The sequence below is a fragment of the Pongo pygmaeus genome, chromosome 17 (genome assembly GCF_028885625.2).
Source record: "Pongo pygmaeus isolate AG05252 chromosome 17, NHGRI_mPonPyg2-v2.0_pri, whole genome shotgun sequence".
Classification (NCBI taxonomy): domain Eukaryota; kingdom Metazoa; phylum Chordata; class Mammalia; order Primates; family Hominidae; genus Pongo; species Pongo pygmaeus.
This window is the reverse complement of record NC_072390.2, coordinates 47,244,656-47,260,292: the sequence shown is the minus strand read 5'-3', so window position 1 is coordinate 47,260,292 and position 15,637 is coordinate 47,244,656. Positions and strand designations below refer to the sequence as shown.

Sequence of the window (15,637 nt, the reverse complement as noted above, 5' to 3'; positions counted from 1 at the left end):
TGAGATAAAAAGGCTGTAGGAATTGACAATAGTGTTTTATTGGCTCCAATTTTAAAACCATTTTTAATGAGCCCTAGCAAAGGGTTTCTTTCTCTTTTTAGAAAAGAGAAACAGTATCCTCTCAGTTTCTCATGATAAAACATCATGATTCCAGATGCCAGGCTACTCCAGCCTAACCACCAAAGTGTTACAAAGTGTAGCAAAGTACATGGTTTGAAAATCTAGCAGGGCATTTTCTCAATCAGAATGATATCTAAAGGATGGGGCCCACCTTGTGTAGCCTTATAGAATTAAATGGGGTGTGTGTGTGTGTGTGTGTGTGTGTGTGTGTGTGTTTCATTATGTTTCCACCAGACCTAGGTAACTAAAGTTTAAAGAAATGGAAGATATTCTCTACACTTTTTTAGGCAGCTCTAAAGGAGAGGCCAACAGGAGGCATGAGAAATCTTGAACTTGTAACAAAACCCTGTAAATTCATTTTTCTAACATCCGTGGGAGATGAGTTAATGAATCGTGTTGTCAAAAGATGATAATAGGACAATAGAAGAAACCAGAATCCAAATCCCCGTGTGCTTTTAACAGTGAGCACAAGAGGCCAATGAGGAAAAAAACATGAAACGTATTTTTATTTTATTGGAATTTTTCGTTTGTCTGAAGATCCAAATGGCAAACTCAGGGTGATGGCCGATGGGCCTTGGTGATTAATATTCTGTCATTTAAATTTTTATCACTTTTAAATGACCTACGAGTATACTTCATTTAGCATATATCATACATAGTCAATAATTCAGACAACACAGTTATAGTTCTGAACATACATTTACTCATACTTTTAAAAATATGTATAACACGGTATAAATTCAGAAACCCAGAGGAATAATAAAATTAAGATTTAACTTATTCTAAGAGTAATTTTGGCAGAGGAGCTTTACAAATTTGATCCAGTAAATAATTTCTGAAGCCCTCAATGCACTTTTATCTAACAGGTATGTCCTCAGATTCAGTGTTAGAAGAGTTGACTTTCAAAATGCAAAATCCATTTCCCACTTTAGTCAAGATCCAGCACACCAGCTAGTGCCTGCTGGCTCTGTCCTGGTGGATGGCTGAGATACCAGGCTGCCTGGCTCCGTGACGACACCTTCCAGCTTCACTGGGCCACATCATTTGAAGGATATGTAGTGGTGTCTGACCACTGAATGCTTACAAGTGTCATGGATGCTGCAAGAATCTGATACTTCTGCAGTAGAAAGAAAACTGTATTTTCTTTTAAAAGAGAAAGATACAGAAAAGCAAATAGTTCATTCGAACCTATCATTGACCTCAAAATAATATAATTTAGGTTTTATTCCTTTATTAGTAAATGTAGCATTTTGAATTTTACAGACTAATTACATTATTTTAATTTTAATTCATAGGAAGAATGCCAAAATAACCATGAAGTTCCTAACTTTAAAGTAGACAGAAATGCTGTAAGTTGCAACCAACAATATTAAATCAGCCCATTTATTATAGCATCAGTGTAATATAAAAATGTTCCCTTAGCCTTATGTGTCATTTAACAGGGGGATAAATGTGTTAACCAATTGTTTTTGAGATTACATCACTTTCATTGAAGACAATTGAATAGAAGGACCTTGTATTTATTACTTTTTATCCACCTGTAGTTTTTAAACTCTAAATATAAAAGAGTTTCTTAAATTCAGAGAGGGAGATGAAAATGTAAAATTGACCAGTCTTTTGGAATAAGTACAAAGTATAAGCAAATAAATAACTTCAAAAGAGAATTTACTTGTTTAAGAGTATATTATCTATAGAAAGTAGAGATATTAATATAATCATAATTTAAGCATTTTAAAGATTATTAATTTTGAATTTTTATTAAGTCTAGAAAAGTAAAGGAACCCAAGTATAAAAACTTTATACAAATACTCAAATTAATATAAAATGTTCCCTCCTGTTGCTTGGTTTTTCTTAGTATACCAGTTGCACTCAAATTCATATTCCATTTTACCAAACTTAACATAAGGACAATAAGTAAAATAAGAAACTTGTCACTCTGTATTCAAAAACACACATAAGTAATTTAAGATGACAGGACTTGACAAAGGATCTAAAGTTTCAGTTAGACAGGAAGAATAAGTTTTAGTGATCTATTGCACCAGCAACATGACCACAGTTAGTAAAAAAGTATTATATATTTCAAAATTGCTAAAATAGTAGATTTGAAACATTCTCAACACAAAAAAATGATAAAGAGGTGAGGTGATGGATAGATTAAATCAGCTTGATTTAATCTTTCTACAAGTCGATATTAACATCATCTAAAGCATGAAAATTTAGTTTCACAAAGTGACATGATATGCAGTGTTTAGTACATTAAATGTAAATAACAGAAGACATAGTCTAAATTTAGCTTAAGTAACCCAAATAGTTTCTTTTTATTTGCAGTTTGAAATTTTAATGTATAATTTAGCAATTATCCCAAATAAATCAAATTGGACTAGATATTAATTAACTGGATAAAATTAACTAACGTTTTACATTTTCATTGCATCTCACACAGTGTAACAAATACATGCTTATTAAAAGTTGAATGAATTAAGATTATGAAATAAGAAAGGTTCAATGTTGTACTTCATCAATACATTAATCTGCATTACTATTGCACATAACAAAAGTTTACTGAACCTTCTCCAAGAAAACACCTGTAATAGAAATACATTCATGAAAGTAATCATATTTTTTAAACATTTAACAACTAGCTATTACGTCCCGTGTAGGGTTCCATATCAAAGTGTAGTTTTAAAGAAATTATATTTTATAAACAACAGGAGACTACCTAAGATTTCATTTACTACAAAACATAGTCTATTTATAGATTTCTCATAAATTAATGTAAAAATCTATTTAAACATCAAGGGTACTAATTATCTATCTGCTAAAATGACTTGCAATAATTAAAATGCCATTACATTTCCTAATATACAGTTTTGATTCTTGGCTTTGGTGCTTAGAAAGTGTTTCATTAAATGTAGGACAATATTTTCTGTTGGTTCTCTTTCTAAGAACTGAGTAATAACCTTAACAAAGCAAACTAATCTTGTATCCATGCATTCTCTAAATTGTTACTTCCGTTTCTATCAATTTGATGCCCCCAGATTAAAAATTGTTAGGTAGTTAAATTTTGTATCAGAAATTATTCAACCATTCAGAATACAATTTGTTTATTATCTGAAACAGGACCATTGATTACAAAATTACATCAACCGGTATGGGAGTCAAATAGTTACATCCTACAATCAGAAGGCAATTTAAAAGGATACTAATGCAGTGTATTGAAATAGAGGACTTACTGTTAAAAGTGGACATTTTCCAGTTTTAATTCATGCTTGTATTTTTACCATTTTTATGAACATGAGGTTCACTCATTACCTTAGCTAATTCTAAGTATCCCAATTTTCTTAACTTAAAAAACAGTAAAAAATGTGTTACCTTATTTACAACTGCTACTGTGTAACAGGTGATGTTGATGCACTTCACAAACATTACTTAATCGAATTCTCATAACAGCCCAAGGTATGGGTCCTATCATTAGCCTCATATAGATACAAAACTGATGCACAGAGAAGTTAAGCATTGCTCCATAATTGCACAGCTGAACCCAGGCAGTGTGTGGCAAGTCTGTGTTGTCATTCACAGTGTGCTGTTTTTTACTGTCACTCCCCAAATGCTAGCCTGGCTGAAATCTAGTAATTGACTGAAGAGCTATATGTACACTTAAGACTTTTCTTTTAAAAAGAAACTTGTGAGGGTTAAATATTAATGTATCTGACTTAAAAAAAAATTAGGAAAGTTGTTTTTCCAGGCCAGGGGTTAGCAATTTTTTTTCTATAAAAAGCAACACAGTGTTTATTTTTGGCTTTGGGGTCACAAGGTCTCTGTTGCAACTACACTACTCTTCACCTGTAGTGCAAAAACGCAACTGACAGTACATAAATGAATGGGCATTGCTGTGTTACAGTAAAACTGCATTTGTGGGCACTGAAATTTCATGTAATTTTCACATCATGAAATATTATTCTTTTAATTTTTTCAACCACTTAAAAACATAAAAGACATTCTTAGTTTTCAGGCTATACAAAAATATAAAAATAGGACGTGGACTGGATTTATACTGTGAGCCACGGTTTGCCAGCCCATGTACTAGGCACTTGGGATATATCAGTGAAGAAAATGGACAAAAACAATTTACCCTTATTCTAGTGGAAAAAATCCCCATTAGTCTTCATCCTTCCATTTGGAAAGAACTCAAGTCTAAATAATTCTACCGTGCTAAGTTAGAAGTTAATTTTTCCAGAATATGACTTAAGGATTTGAATAGTGATCCTCGGAAGCTAAATAGTGATTAATTAAAACAATGGATGAGTTTCTCATTTTTTCAAGCATACTGGATATAAAACCTCCTAATGTAGAATGGTCATCATTATTCAGAAGAGGCTTAAATATTGTTTATATGATATTTTAATCATTTCGAGTAGGAAATCAAAGTAGGCGAGTATATTTAACACACTATTTTTCTGAGATTAACGGGCACATATTCAGCAACCTAATCTAAACTAAATGAACATGTGAACAATTATTTTTCTAAGTGTCAATCTGTATCTCCAGCTGCTTTGATCAAAGGGCATGTGTTATCAGGATTCCTGACTTATGAGTGGATCAACTGGATTGAGTATAGATCCTGCCTGCCTTCTGCAAAGTGAACAACCTCTGGAGGAATACTTACCCCATTGTAGGTTTGTCTTATGCATCTGTCTCAGACCCCAATAGACAGTGACTTCTCTGAATATTTGTAACCAAAGCACTTAACTCAAGTGCCTGACCTTGATCCAAAAATGTGAGTTCGTTATAAATTGCTATTGGTCTTAAATATAAGTGAGATAGACACTTAAGGTTGGTGCAGTATAGTGTGAATCAACAAAGCTAATGTGCAATAAAAATATAGGTAATTTTAAAGATGATTACACACATGCAAACATACACACAACCTGTTGTTGGCCAATAATAATAGTAGCTATCACTGACTGAGCAATTACCACAAGCTTGACTTATCACTTACAGTGTTTCTAATCTTTACAGCACCCTTTCAGCCTTTTTAAAGATGAGAAAACTGGGACTCAGAGAAGATAAGTAATTTACCCAATTATCTGAATAGTGTTGAGTCAGAGGTCCTTATCACCAGGGAAATAACCCTGCCATTATGAGTGTATATTGGCGATGTGGCATTTACAAAAGACAAATTCTTATCTACACCTTCCACTTCTGTTTTACCACACCACAAAAGTCATTAAAAGTTCCTGCCATCTAACTCTTCTTCAGGTCACTCAACCAATGAAGAATGAGGGAAAGACATTAGAAAGCCAGAATTCTATCCTTCTGGTCTACAGCACTTAATTATTAGTTCTGAATTAAGGGGCTAAATAATAAGTTGCTGAGATTTGGCACTATAATATTGACTTACTAAAAATAGAATTAGCCAATGCACTTTAAATAAAGAAAAGAAAGAAAAATAAGAACTTTCTGTTTAACTATGAAAAAAAACCCAAAACCTTGAAGCTTGAATTTGAACCAAAAGTTGGTTTCCCAGGATTTCTGTGCACTGAAGTACTAGAGGGGTGTCAGATTTGTTTTTGTGATAGTAAAACACTATTCATGTTGGTGATACTTTCAGGTGATTAAATAACCAGGTAGAAGTTGGAATTATAAAAATACCTGTATATTTTAATAACATAAAATAAGACCTCTCTAACTGAAAATTTATTCTGTTTATATTTTGTTTCAAGAAAATCATTTTAACAATTGTTAGATCATAAATGTTTGTCTTCTCTCATTCATTTAGAATTCAGAAAATATGTTCATTTTCCATGTCCTTTCCATTGATTTCCAAGATAATTCACAATACAGGCATTACTAATGATGATTTCTTTAAATTAAAACAAAAAAAAACCACTATTTTGATATGGGTAGGAGGATGACTTAACCAGAGAAAGGCTATCTGTTGTAATATAGATGATACAATGAGTGTGCTCATTTTACTGTAAATACCAGAGAGGTTTATCTATTCACAAATAATAATGCAAACAGGATTAGAACTATTTGCAACATTAGAAGTAAAGCAGAAAGGTACTATGGAATGCCTACCATAAAAAGAGAAAATAAATTATAGGGTAATGAGAAAAAGAAGAAAAACAAGAAGTAATAAAAATGCAAGGAAATAAGGGGTATCAAACAACTTACTAAGAATGTGAACTATCTGAAAAAGAAAGAAAAAGAAGATGGGCAAGAAATTTCTAAAGACTGGAAATTAGGTGTTCAACATTTACAAATCAAGATAAGTACAAATCAAGAAACATTTAAATCACGGCTTACCCAACCTTATATAATTTAGAGTTATAGACAGAGTTCCATTAAAAAGAAAAAAAAAGTCAGTCCTCAAAAGAAAGAAAATATTTTCACAAGAAAAAAATGTCCATCATGGTACCTTACCGCCTATAATTCCGTTCGGTTCAATAACTATGTATATGTAATCTGAGTTAATAAGATTTTTTTTTGTTTTTTTTTTAAACCCATTGTTGTGCTAGGTAATGCAGTAGTTTCAGAAGTGTCCGAGTTCAAAGGGGACAACCCATTATGTGAATATAAGGAGATAAACATATAACTGCATTCGTTGCAAAATCATCTTAATTCCCATGTAGTCTGACCTGGCAAAAGACCTGAGAAGCAAGGAGAACTTCAGGACCTCTGACAGCTTTCTAAATGCGGGCCCATGACTGCGTCACACTGATAGTGGAAACTTGGAGTGATGCATTGCAATTTACTACTAATCAGAAGTTGTGCTATGGAATATCCCCCACATTTGTATTGAACATATATGGTACATCAAGCTCTGAGCTAAGTTCTGAGATATAGAGTTGAACAAGACAGACACATTTCTGACTGCATGCAATTTACAGTAAAAAGAGAAAGAGTAAATAGTAACACAAAATAATCACACTGGCAATACATAACCTACAAGAGAAAAGTGTCATGGGCTGGGACACCCTTATAACAGACAGCTGTAACCTTATCCGAGTGACTGGAGAAGACTTTCTCTGCAGCAAAGGTATAAGATGAGCCTTGAAAGATGAGCCATTCTAAGTAATGGGCCTGGGGAGATGGCAAAATATGCAATTGGAGAGGCAAAGCTGAGAGAAGACCACCTGCAAAACTCCTGGGCAGAAAAGAGCTTGGCACCTTCCAGGAACTAAAAAAAAAAAAGGTTGTGTGGCTACATTTGTGGCAAGAGGGGTTGTCCAAATCATACAGGAAGTTGTAGGCCCTGCTAAGGATTATTTACTACATACATTTTAAAATGAAAAAATCAGCATGTTTTTCAGTTGAACTGAAAAAAGAAGTAATACTATTGTGGAAACACTGCTGCCTTTGAAATCATAAACCTAAATGAGTGGCCTGGCTCCACGTTAGCCGAGTCCTGCAGCAGTAAAATGGGTTAATAATTATAGTTCTAAATACTTACCAGCATTTGTAGAAAGATCAGCTGAGATTGTAGAAAAACTAAACATAAAATGCTGTTTTAAGTTTGTATATTATTAATTTTAAAAGACATATTTAGCAAAATTTACCTGAATGCACTTTTGCCTATCAAAAAATCACTAGGACATATTCATGATATCACTGATAGCACAGAAATAGTCAGAGACTGTTAACACCAGAGGAATGAAGTTGGAGGGAACCAAAGGTGAAACCAAGGGCATCAGAAGGAAGTGGGAACATTAGAATTTTCGACAGCTCTCAGCAATTTATATTTCATTCTTCAAAAGGAAAATGATGGCCGGTTGAGTTATAAATGTCTTTCATTTCTTCCTTTCATAGAAGAGAGTTCCTCTTCTTTTTAATCTCATAAACTTAAGCTTAGAGACTTTCTTTTCTGCTGCTCCCAAAGCCTTTCACATGCATATGTCTGGCTTCTTTGCTCCCAGAGCGCCTGTGAGGGGGTTGGTAAATTGCACCTGTGTGGGGACTCTGAACTTCCTCAGAGCTCAGCTGGGCCACCGTATGGAGACTGGCTCACTGGAGGCTGCAGAGAAGTGAACTGAAGAATTACAGTCGGTTTCACTTCCCTGCCTTATGTGCCTTCAGGTGCCTCTGAAGACAGACGAGGCCAGGGAAATGGAGAGGAGGAGGAAGAAAGAAAGCAATATCTGAGAAAAGTCCTTGAAAATGTAGAGGCATTGTTGAAAAATATGGAAAGATGGATGTGCGTGTGTGTGTGTCTTTGTGTGTGTACATAGTCCAATCACATATTGTTGGGTGCTACCTTCAAATTTTCTATAGAGTGATTTCTGAGATGTGTGTTTTTGTTGTTGTTTTTTTTTATTTTTTATTATTATACTTTAAGTTTTAGGGTACGTGTGCACAATGTGCAGGTTAGTTACATATGTATACATGTGCCATGCTGGTGTGCTGCACCCATTAACTCGTCATTTAGCATTAGGTATATCTCCTAATGCTATCCCTCCCACCTCCCCCCACCCCACGAGATGTGTTTTTTATCAGATAAAGGTCTATTTTGAATGTCAGGGTCAGGATGGGATGGTCCACAGTTCACAATCTGGTGCTAAGTGAGGAATTATTAGGCTGGAGGGTCAATTTGTCACCAAAAAGAAAAGAGTCATATTTGTAAATACTTCTTAAAACAAAACAACAGATGGCTGTTTGGCTCTGATTTTGATCACCCCTCAAAACCAACCACATCAGAGCATCCTGTGCAAAACGATGGGATTAAAAAAGGGAATGTAAACCTGTGAGTCAGAGAGGGAAACTTTGAAGGAAACACTTTAATGCTATCAGGTGTACACTAGGCCCTCACCATTTTCTATTTCATGTGCATTAACAGGAGTTCACTGATACAGTGAGAGATCCCAGTCAGTATGGGTGTATTACAGAGGCAGAAGTGTGTGCCCAGTAGCACAGATGAATTTGGTGGATTGGTTACTATAGCAACTGTACCACCATTGTCAGTGGCAATTCCTGTAATCTCCCTCTCCTAAGGTTTCATAAGCATTCACTCCAAAATGACGAGAGAGAAAGAGAGAGACAAGGTTATAATGCAGATATCTTAAACAGCTGTATTGTGTAGTAATTAAGACCTGAAAGTTAGACAAATGCTAGTTTAAATCTCACCTCTACTACTTACAAGCTGCTTCTCCTTGGGTAATTTACTTAACCAATTTTCAGATGCCTTACCTATAAAATGCACATCATAATACCCACTTCATTAGAGCAATTCTAATAATAGTGTATGTACATCACTTAGTATAGTGCCTGGCTATACATATTCAATGATTGATAGCTTGGATTCTTATAGGAATAGTTCCATTTATATATACTTGCCTTTCTTTTCACTTGTTAGGACTTCCACTTCCATACAAAATGTTTAGAGTTGGATTTCCACAACGTGAGTACTGACACTATTCTGATAATGATTATGCTTCTGCTGAAGCATTATCCATTTTAGTCATCATTTTAAGTTCATGTTCATTTTATCCACCTTTGAGTGATATATAGATCCCAAGCCAATCCTGGAATTTTATTCCATCCTTTTGATCTATTCATGCAATCAGAAAATTTAGAAAACCCATGGTAGATTCACATTGAGCAGCTTTATTGAGATGTAATTAATATACTATACAATTCACCCATTTAAAGAATATAATTCAATGGTTTTCAGTATATTCACAGAGTTGTGTGGCCATCACCACAATTTTAGAACATTTTAATCATTTCCTCCCCCAAAAACCCATATCTGTTAGCAATCACCAATCATTCCCTCACCACCACCATCATCCGCCCCACTTTCAGCCCTAGGTAACCACTAATCTACTTTCTGTCACCAGAGATTTGCCTATTCTGGACATTTCATATAAATAGAATCATATAATATGTGGGTTTTTTTGATTGGCTTCTTTCATGTAGTGTATTTGCAAGGTTCATCTATGTTGTCACAGGTAATAGTAATTCATTTATTTTTATGGCTGAATAATATTCCATTGTACAGATAAACTACATTTTGTTGTTTATCCATAACGTGTGAGTTGTTTCCACTCTTTGCTATTATGAATAATGCTGCCCTGAGCATTCCTATACAAGTTTTTGTATGGGCATATGTTTTCATTTCTCTTGGGTATGCATATACCTAGGAGTGGGAATGCTGCCTCATATGTTAATTCAGTTAATATTAAACAAATATTTAACCTTTTGAGGAACTGCCAGATGGCTTTTCAAAGCAGCTGCACCATTTTACATTCACACCAGCAGTTTATGACAGTTCCAGTTGCTCCACATCTTCACCAATACTCATCTGTCTTTTTCATTATAACCATCTTAATAGATGTGAAGTAGTATCTCATGGTGGTTTGCATTCCCCTAATGGCTAGTCATGTTGAGCATCTTTTCATGTGCTTATTGGCCACTTGCATATCTATTTTGAAAAATGTCTCTGGGCCTGGTGGTGCATGCTTATAGTTCCAGATACTCAGAGGCTTAGGCAGGAAAACTGCTTGAACCCAGGAGTTTGAGGCTGCAGTGAGCTATGATCGGTCCACTGCACTCCAGCCTGGGCAATAGAGCGAGACACCATCTCTAAAAACAAAAAAACAAAAAACAAAAAAAATACAAAAGAGAGAGAGAGAGAGATGTCTATTCAAATTCTTTGGCCATTTTTTTTACTTGTGCTATGTGTCTGTTTATGATTAAGTTATAAATATCCTGTAAGCATCGTAGGACTTCTTATGATACCTAGATCACAGCTGGGGCTACCTTCTGCAGGAATAGGTTATACTATTTGCAAAAACGAAAAGAAAATACATGCAGATGTACAGTGCAAAATTCTCTAGATGCTTTTATATGACACTTATGACTGTTATTAAAAATCCTGGTATTTGGTGTGGCAGAGAAAAATATCTGTGATTGATTTTGGTATTTTTTTTTCCTCTTCATGTGATCATTTTAGCTTTGTTGACTTGGGCATCATATTTCTTAAATGATATTCTGGACTTGGATAAGCAAATCTTTCATTTCAAGGAAAATATTTTCATTACTCGAGTTATTTACTTAAATTTTCTTAAAGACACATAAGAAATATTTTTTTCAAGCAATGTTAATACAATAATTATTTTAGAAAATAAGGTGAAATTGTTTTGACTTCCAAGACATGATAACTGATAAGAAGCACTATAGAAGAAGAAGTACTGCATGTCAAAAGAAAACAAAACAAAAAAACAGCAGCTCTCAGTTTAAAACGTTCCTTGTGGGGATCAGCAGGAAACAGCAAAGCACGGGATTTTCAGTCATGGCTGAGATTCGATGGAGGGCTTCACCACACATATCACCAAGTGGATTCCGACACGGAAAAGCTAAATTTATCATGAGAATAACTTATCCAGTTTCATCTTTCCTTTGCTACAGTCTCCTGGCAGTTTTCCTTAGGGACAAAAACTGCTGCTACTGCTACTCTTGAAGAGAAATTACTTTTACTACTCTTAGTAAGTTGGGTACTGTTACTTCATTGTCGCTTCTAGTGTGTGGATATGGAAGACTGGCCAACAAATTGTTTCTTGGGCTTAATGTTTATGCTGCTGGATAGAACAATTTCTATTTTGATTATGTATCTTCATGAACAATCAAATTCTTGCTTTCTCTGAAAAGATTTACATCTTTGATACATAAGAAAGAAGACTGAGCCACTATGACAGCTCTGAGTGCAAGATGGTAGGGATCATAGTGTGGGTTTCTTTATATTTCAGGGAGACAAGGTATTATCAAAAGTATGTGATAATTTCGCAGGTTTTAGAATGCATTTTCAACAAATCCCAAGAATGCAGAAAACCTCTAGAAATTAGTCACATGTTTTTGTCTTTAGAAGATATCTTCTTCTCTTGGCAGAAGTTCTAGTCATGTAGAGAAGGTATCTAATTCTAGACAGTCACTTCAGAACACCTAGAATCCTGACAAACTTCAGTTGGCATTCTTGTATTCAAAATTGAAAAGAGAAAATAGACATGCAATGCAAAACTGAAATATTTAAACACCACCCTTGAGGCACTTAAATAAATTCAAGATTTGGGATTTTTCCAGGGTTAAGGAGCAGCAAATGAAACGAACAGCAAGTAGTCTAGGTAAAAATCTATCCCAGGAAAAGGGACACCTCTTGTGCAGGAAAGAGCCCCTCAAGCCTTCCATCAGTTTAATCAAACTGACAGTCCAACTTCCAGGAAACAGTCATTCTTTTGACCTATTAAGAGAAGGAATAATCTCACCTTAGAAAGGTTTTTTTGGAAAGTGTTTCACATTTGCATGTGTGTGTGTGTGTGTGTGTGTGTGTGTGTGTGTGAAGGAATCTCTAAACCCTAAAGTCTCCAAGTGCCTTAACAAAAATTTATTGTCTCCAATTTCTGGTGGTTGGAAGTTCAAGACCAAGGTGCCAGCAGGGTTGATTTCTGCGGAGCCTCTCTTCCTGGTTTGTAGACAGCTGCCTTCCTGCTGTATCCCCATATGGCCTTTTCTCTGTGCTTACATGCAGAGAAAGATCTGGTGTTTCTTCCTCTTCTTATAAGGACACCAGTCATATTGGATCAGGGCCTCACCCTTATGACCTCATTTAACCTTAATTACCTCCTTAAAAGCTCTATCTCCAAATATAGTCACTTTCGGGGTTAGGGCCTCAACACATGAATTTGGAGGGAACACAGTTTAGTCCATAACAAAGCCAAGTTTAAGACACAAAATTAGAAAACAGGGAAATTAACTGAAATATTGCTTTTCAACTAGATCCATACAAGCAAAGTTATCTAGGCAGTTGAACAGTTATCCAAGTCAGCAGTGTATAAATAGCTCTTCCAGTAATGTAAAGCTAGTAGAGAAAAAAAAATTCAGATCCTTTTTCCTCAATTCCAGAAGATCTTGCCTAGACCAGTAGCTTTTTAAAGAATCAACCATAGAGTTTTTAACAAAATAAATCTTCCATAGCTCCACCCCAGAGATTCTAAATGAATTGATCTGAAAGGAGGTCCCAAGAACCTGCATGTTTAGCAAGCATCATAGGTAGTTTTGCTACCAGTAGATTTTGGACCACATTTTGAAAATCATGGAACTAAACAAATAATTGCTTCTGTTTTTTGAATTTGCTACATGTCTATAAAAGATAGGAGAAAATACTGATAGTGATTTCTTAAAAGATAGGGAAAAATTTTTGCAAAATTAAAAGAAATTTCATTAATTGATATGAGAAAAAGGGAAATGAGTCATAGGGAAAGTTGCTGTAATTACCAAATTCTAGGGGATTTATTTCCTAGAGATGAAATTTGGGTCCCTACCACACTAGAGAATTTGCACTAGAGAATAATTCAAGCCACACAGTATAGCATCCACAATTCAGCCTCAGAGAATATGGTAAACTTTTCAGAATAATTTGTTGCTGCATGTCAAAGATCTGATAATGAAAAGAATATTGCTCCAGATTAGCTGATTGGGTGGGTCTCAGAGGCTTCTGTGAATGCCCTTTCCAGTAGGGGATGACCTTGGAGGGCTTCCTAGACACCACGGAGAACTAGGGTTCATTGTGGCACCATAGTCCCTCGAGGGTTGGTGATACAGCAAAGAACAGAAAGAACTGGCTCCCTACAAGGAGGGAGAGGAAAAGCAGAGGAAGATAAGAGATTCCATTTCACCCACAGCAGCAGGGTGTCCCTAAGCAGGATTCCACAAGCCACACCTCATTGTCTCCTCAGCACACATACCCGCCAGGGCCTGCCTCCCTCCCTTGCTGCAGATCTACCCAAAAATAAGGATAATCTTCTTCTTTATCTTTACCCCAGGATGATTTCATAGCATTTTTCTTACCCTAAAAATAAATGTTGAGTCCTTTTAGAAGGAATCCGCTGAAACTCCCTTCTTGAAAATGGACACTTACTTGTTACGATGAATATTCCGGGAGAAGCCTGGAGAAATCTATCTTGTTACTAACTTTTCTGACTATCTCCCTGCATGGCCACTCCTGCAGTGACTCTCCAACTGGAAACAGCCTGGTTGGCAGGAGGCTGGCTCCAGTTCCTCCAAAAGAGCCTCACAGTTTCCCCACAAGGAACCTCTCCCTGGAGTTAGAGTAATGAATGAAATTGGACTTTAGATCGGGAGGCTGTTGTCCCTCTCAGCATCATCTTGAATGGCTGAACTCCTTTCTTTACAATGTCAGGTTGCTGTCAAAATATTCATTTCTACCATTATGTCTCACTCTCTCAGATACATAATTTTAGTGGAAAGATGTTGCATCCTTCTGAACTTGAATTTTCATTATTATTTTGTGACCTTGGTGTCTTTCTGCACTTTTTCTTCTGCAGCAGGTGCCAAAGTTTCCTTAGGTCAAAAAATCACTCTTATCTCTTCCAAAAGCCAGCCAGATGGGAGGGAGAAAGAAAAAGACAGGACAAAGTCTCAGTAATGACATTGGCTCTCAGGAGGCAGCATAGTCTAATAATTGGGCTTTATTAGGAGTTTAAATGCAGGCATTACTTACGAGTCCATCACTAGCCTGAGAGTGATGCTTTATCTCCTTTCGTCACTAGGCTATACAGAGCTTGAATGGCTCCACTGTGACAGGCTGCACAGAACTGCATCTCTCTTGAACAAAGAGAAGCGCTTTCTCCTGTCACACACATATTGGTTGTCCCCACCAGCTTGCTCAGTAGCAAGCATCTGTGCTAGAGAGCAGCAGGACCCTACATCCCACTTGCAGGCAGGAGGATTAGTCCGAAAGCTAATGCTTGCCACGCAACTTCCTCACAGGGATGTGGGGAGGATTAATGAGATGCTATTTCCATTGCAATTTATGCTCTTCAGAAGAAAGGTGCTAAGTACTAGGTATTAGAATTAGGGATTATATAGGTAATCAAGCAAAGAAGATATTCAACTGCTCCTAGTTACTAAAGGAAGCTTTAATCTGGGAAGTGGAGAAGGAGGGGGAAATGCAGTGAGTATAAACTTGGCTGGAAGCCATTGTCCCTCATGAAGCAAAGGGCCAAGAATGAAGTGTCAAGTGCTATGTATAATATAAAGATAAACTCGTCCTGATCCTTGGGGCTTATGAGTTAAGCCTTGGGTGGTGGGGGTGGGCTACATTTCATGGATTCAGATAAAGGTCTTAAGACTTTTTTGTTATATCTGCCTCTGCCATCACCAGCCAGTCTGCAAGTTTGGTGCCTAGAGGAATGTGGCGAAAGCATAAGCCAACTACCCTAACTGCATGCTAGAGGACACAGTAACATTCTGGAAGAATTGTGGAGGACCCATGTGAGCCACAGGGGCGGGATGAGAAGTGAAGGGGTGGGAAGATGGCTAATCAAAATTGCAATGTGTAAAGCAACAGCCAACAAAGATGTTGATCTTCACATGGTCACACAGACAGGAAGTGGCAGAGTTGGAATGTAACAGGTTTTCAGAGCTTCAGATATTAAAGTCCTGGTTTCTTCCATTTCTTATAGTGCGTCCCCAAGTGGGATTTATCTGCCACTGGTAGAATGTG

General features: G+C 36.2%; 1 protein-coding gene across 1 annotated transcript in view; it reads left to right on the top strand.

Moving 5' to 3' along the window:
- The window catches only part of KLHL14 (kelch like family member 14), a 100,132-nt gene that overhangs the window by 4,163 nt on the left and 80,332 nt on the right, over positions 1-15,637 (top strand). The window lies entirely within an intron of this gene.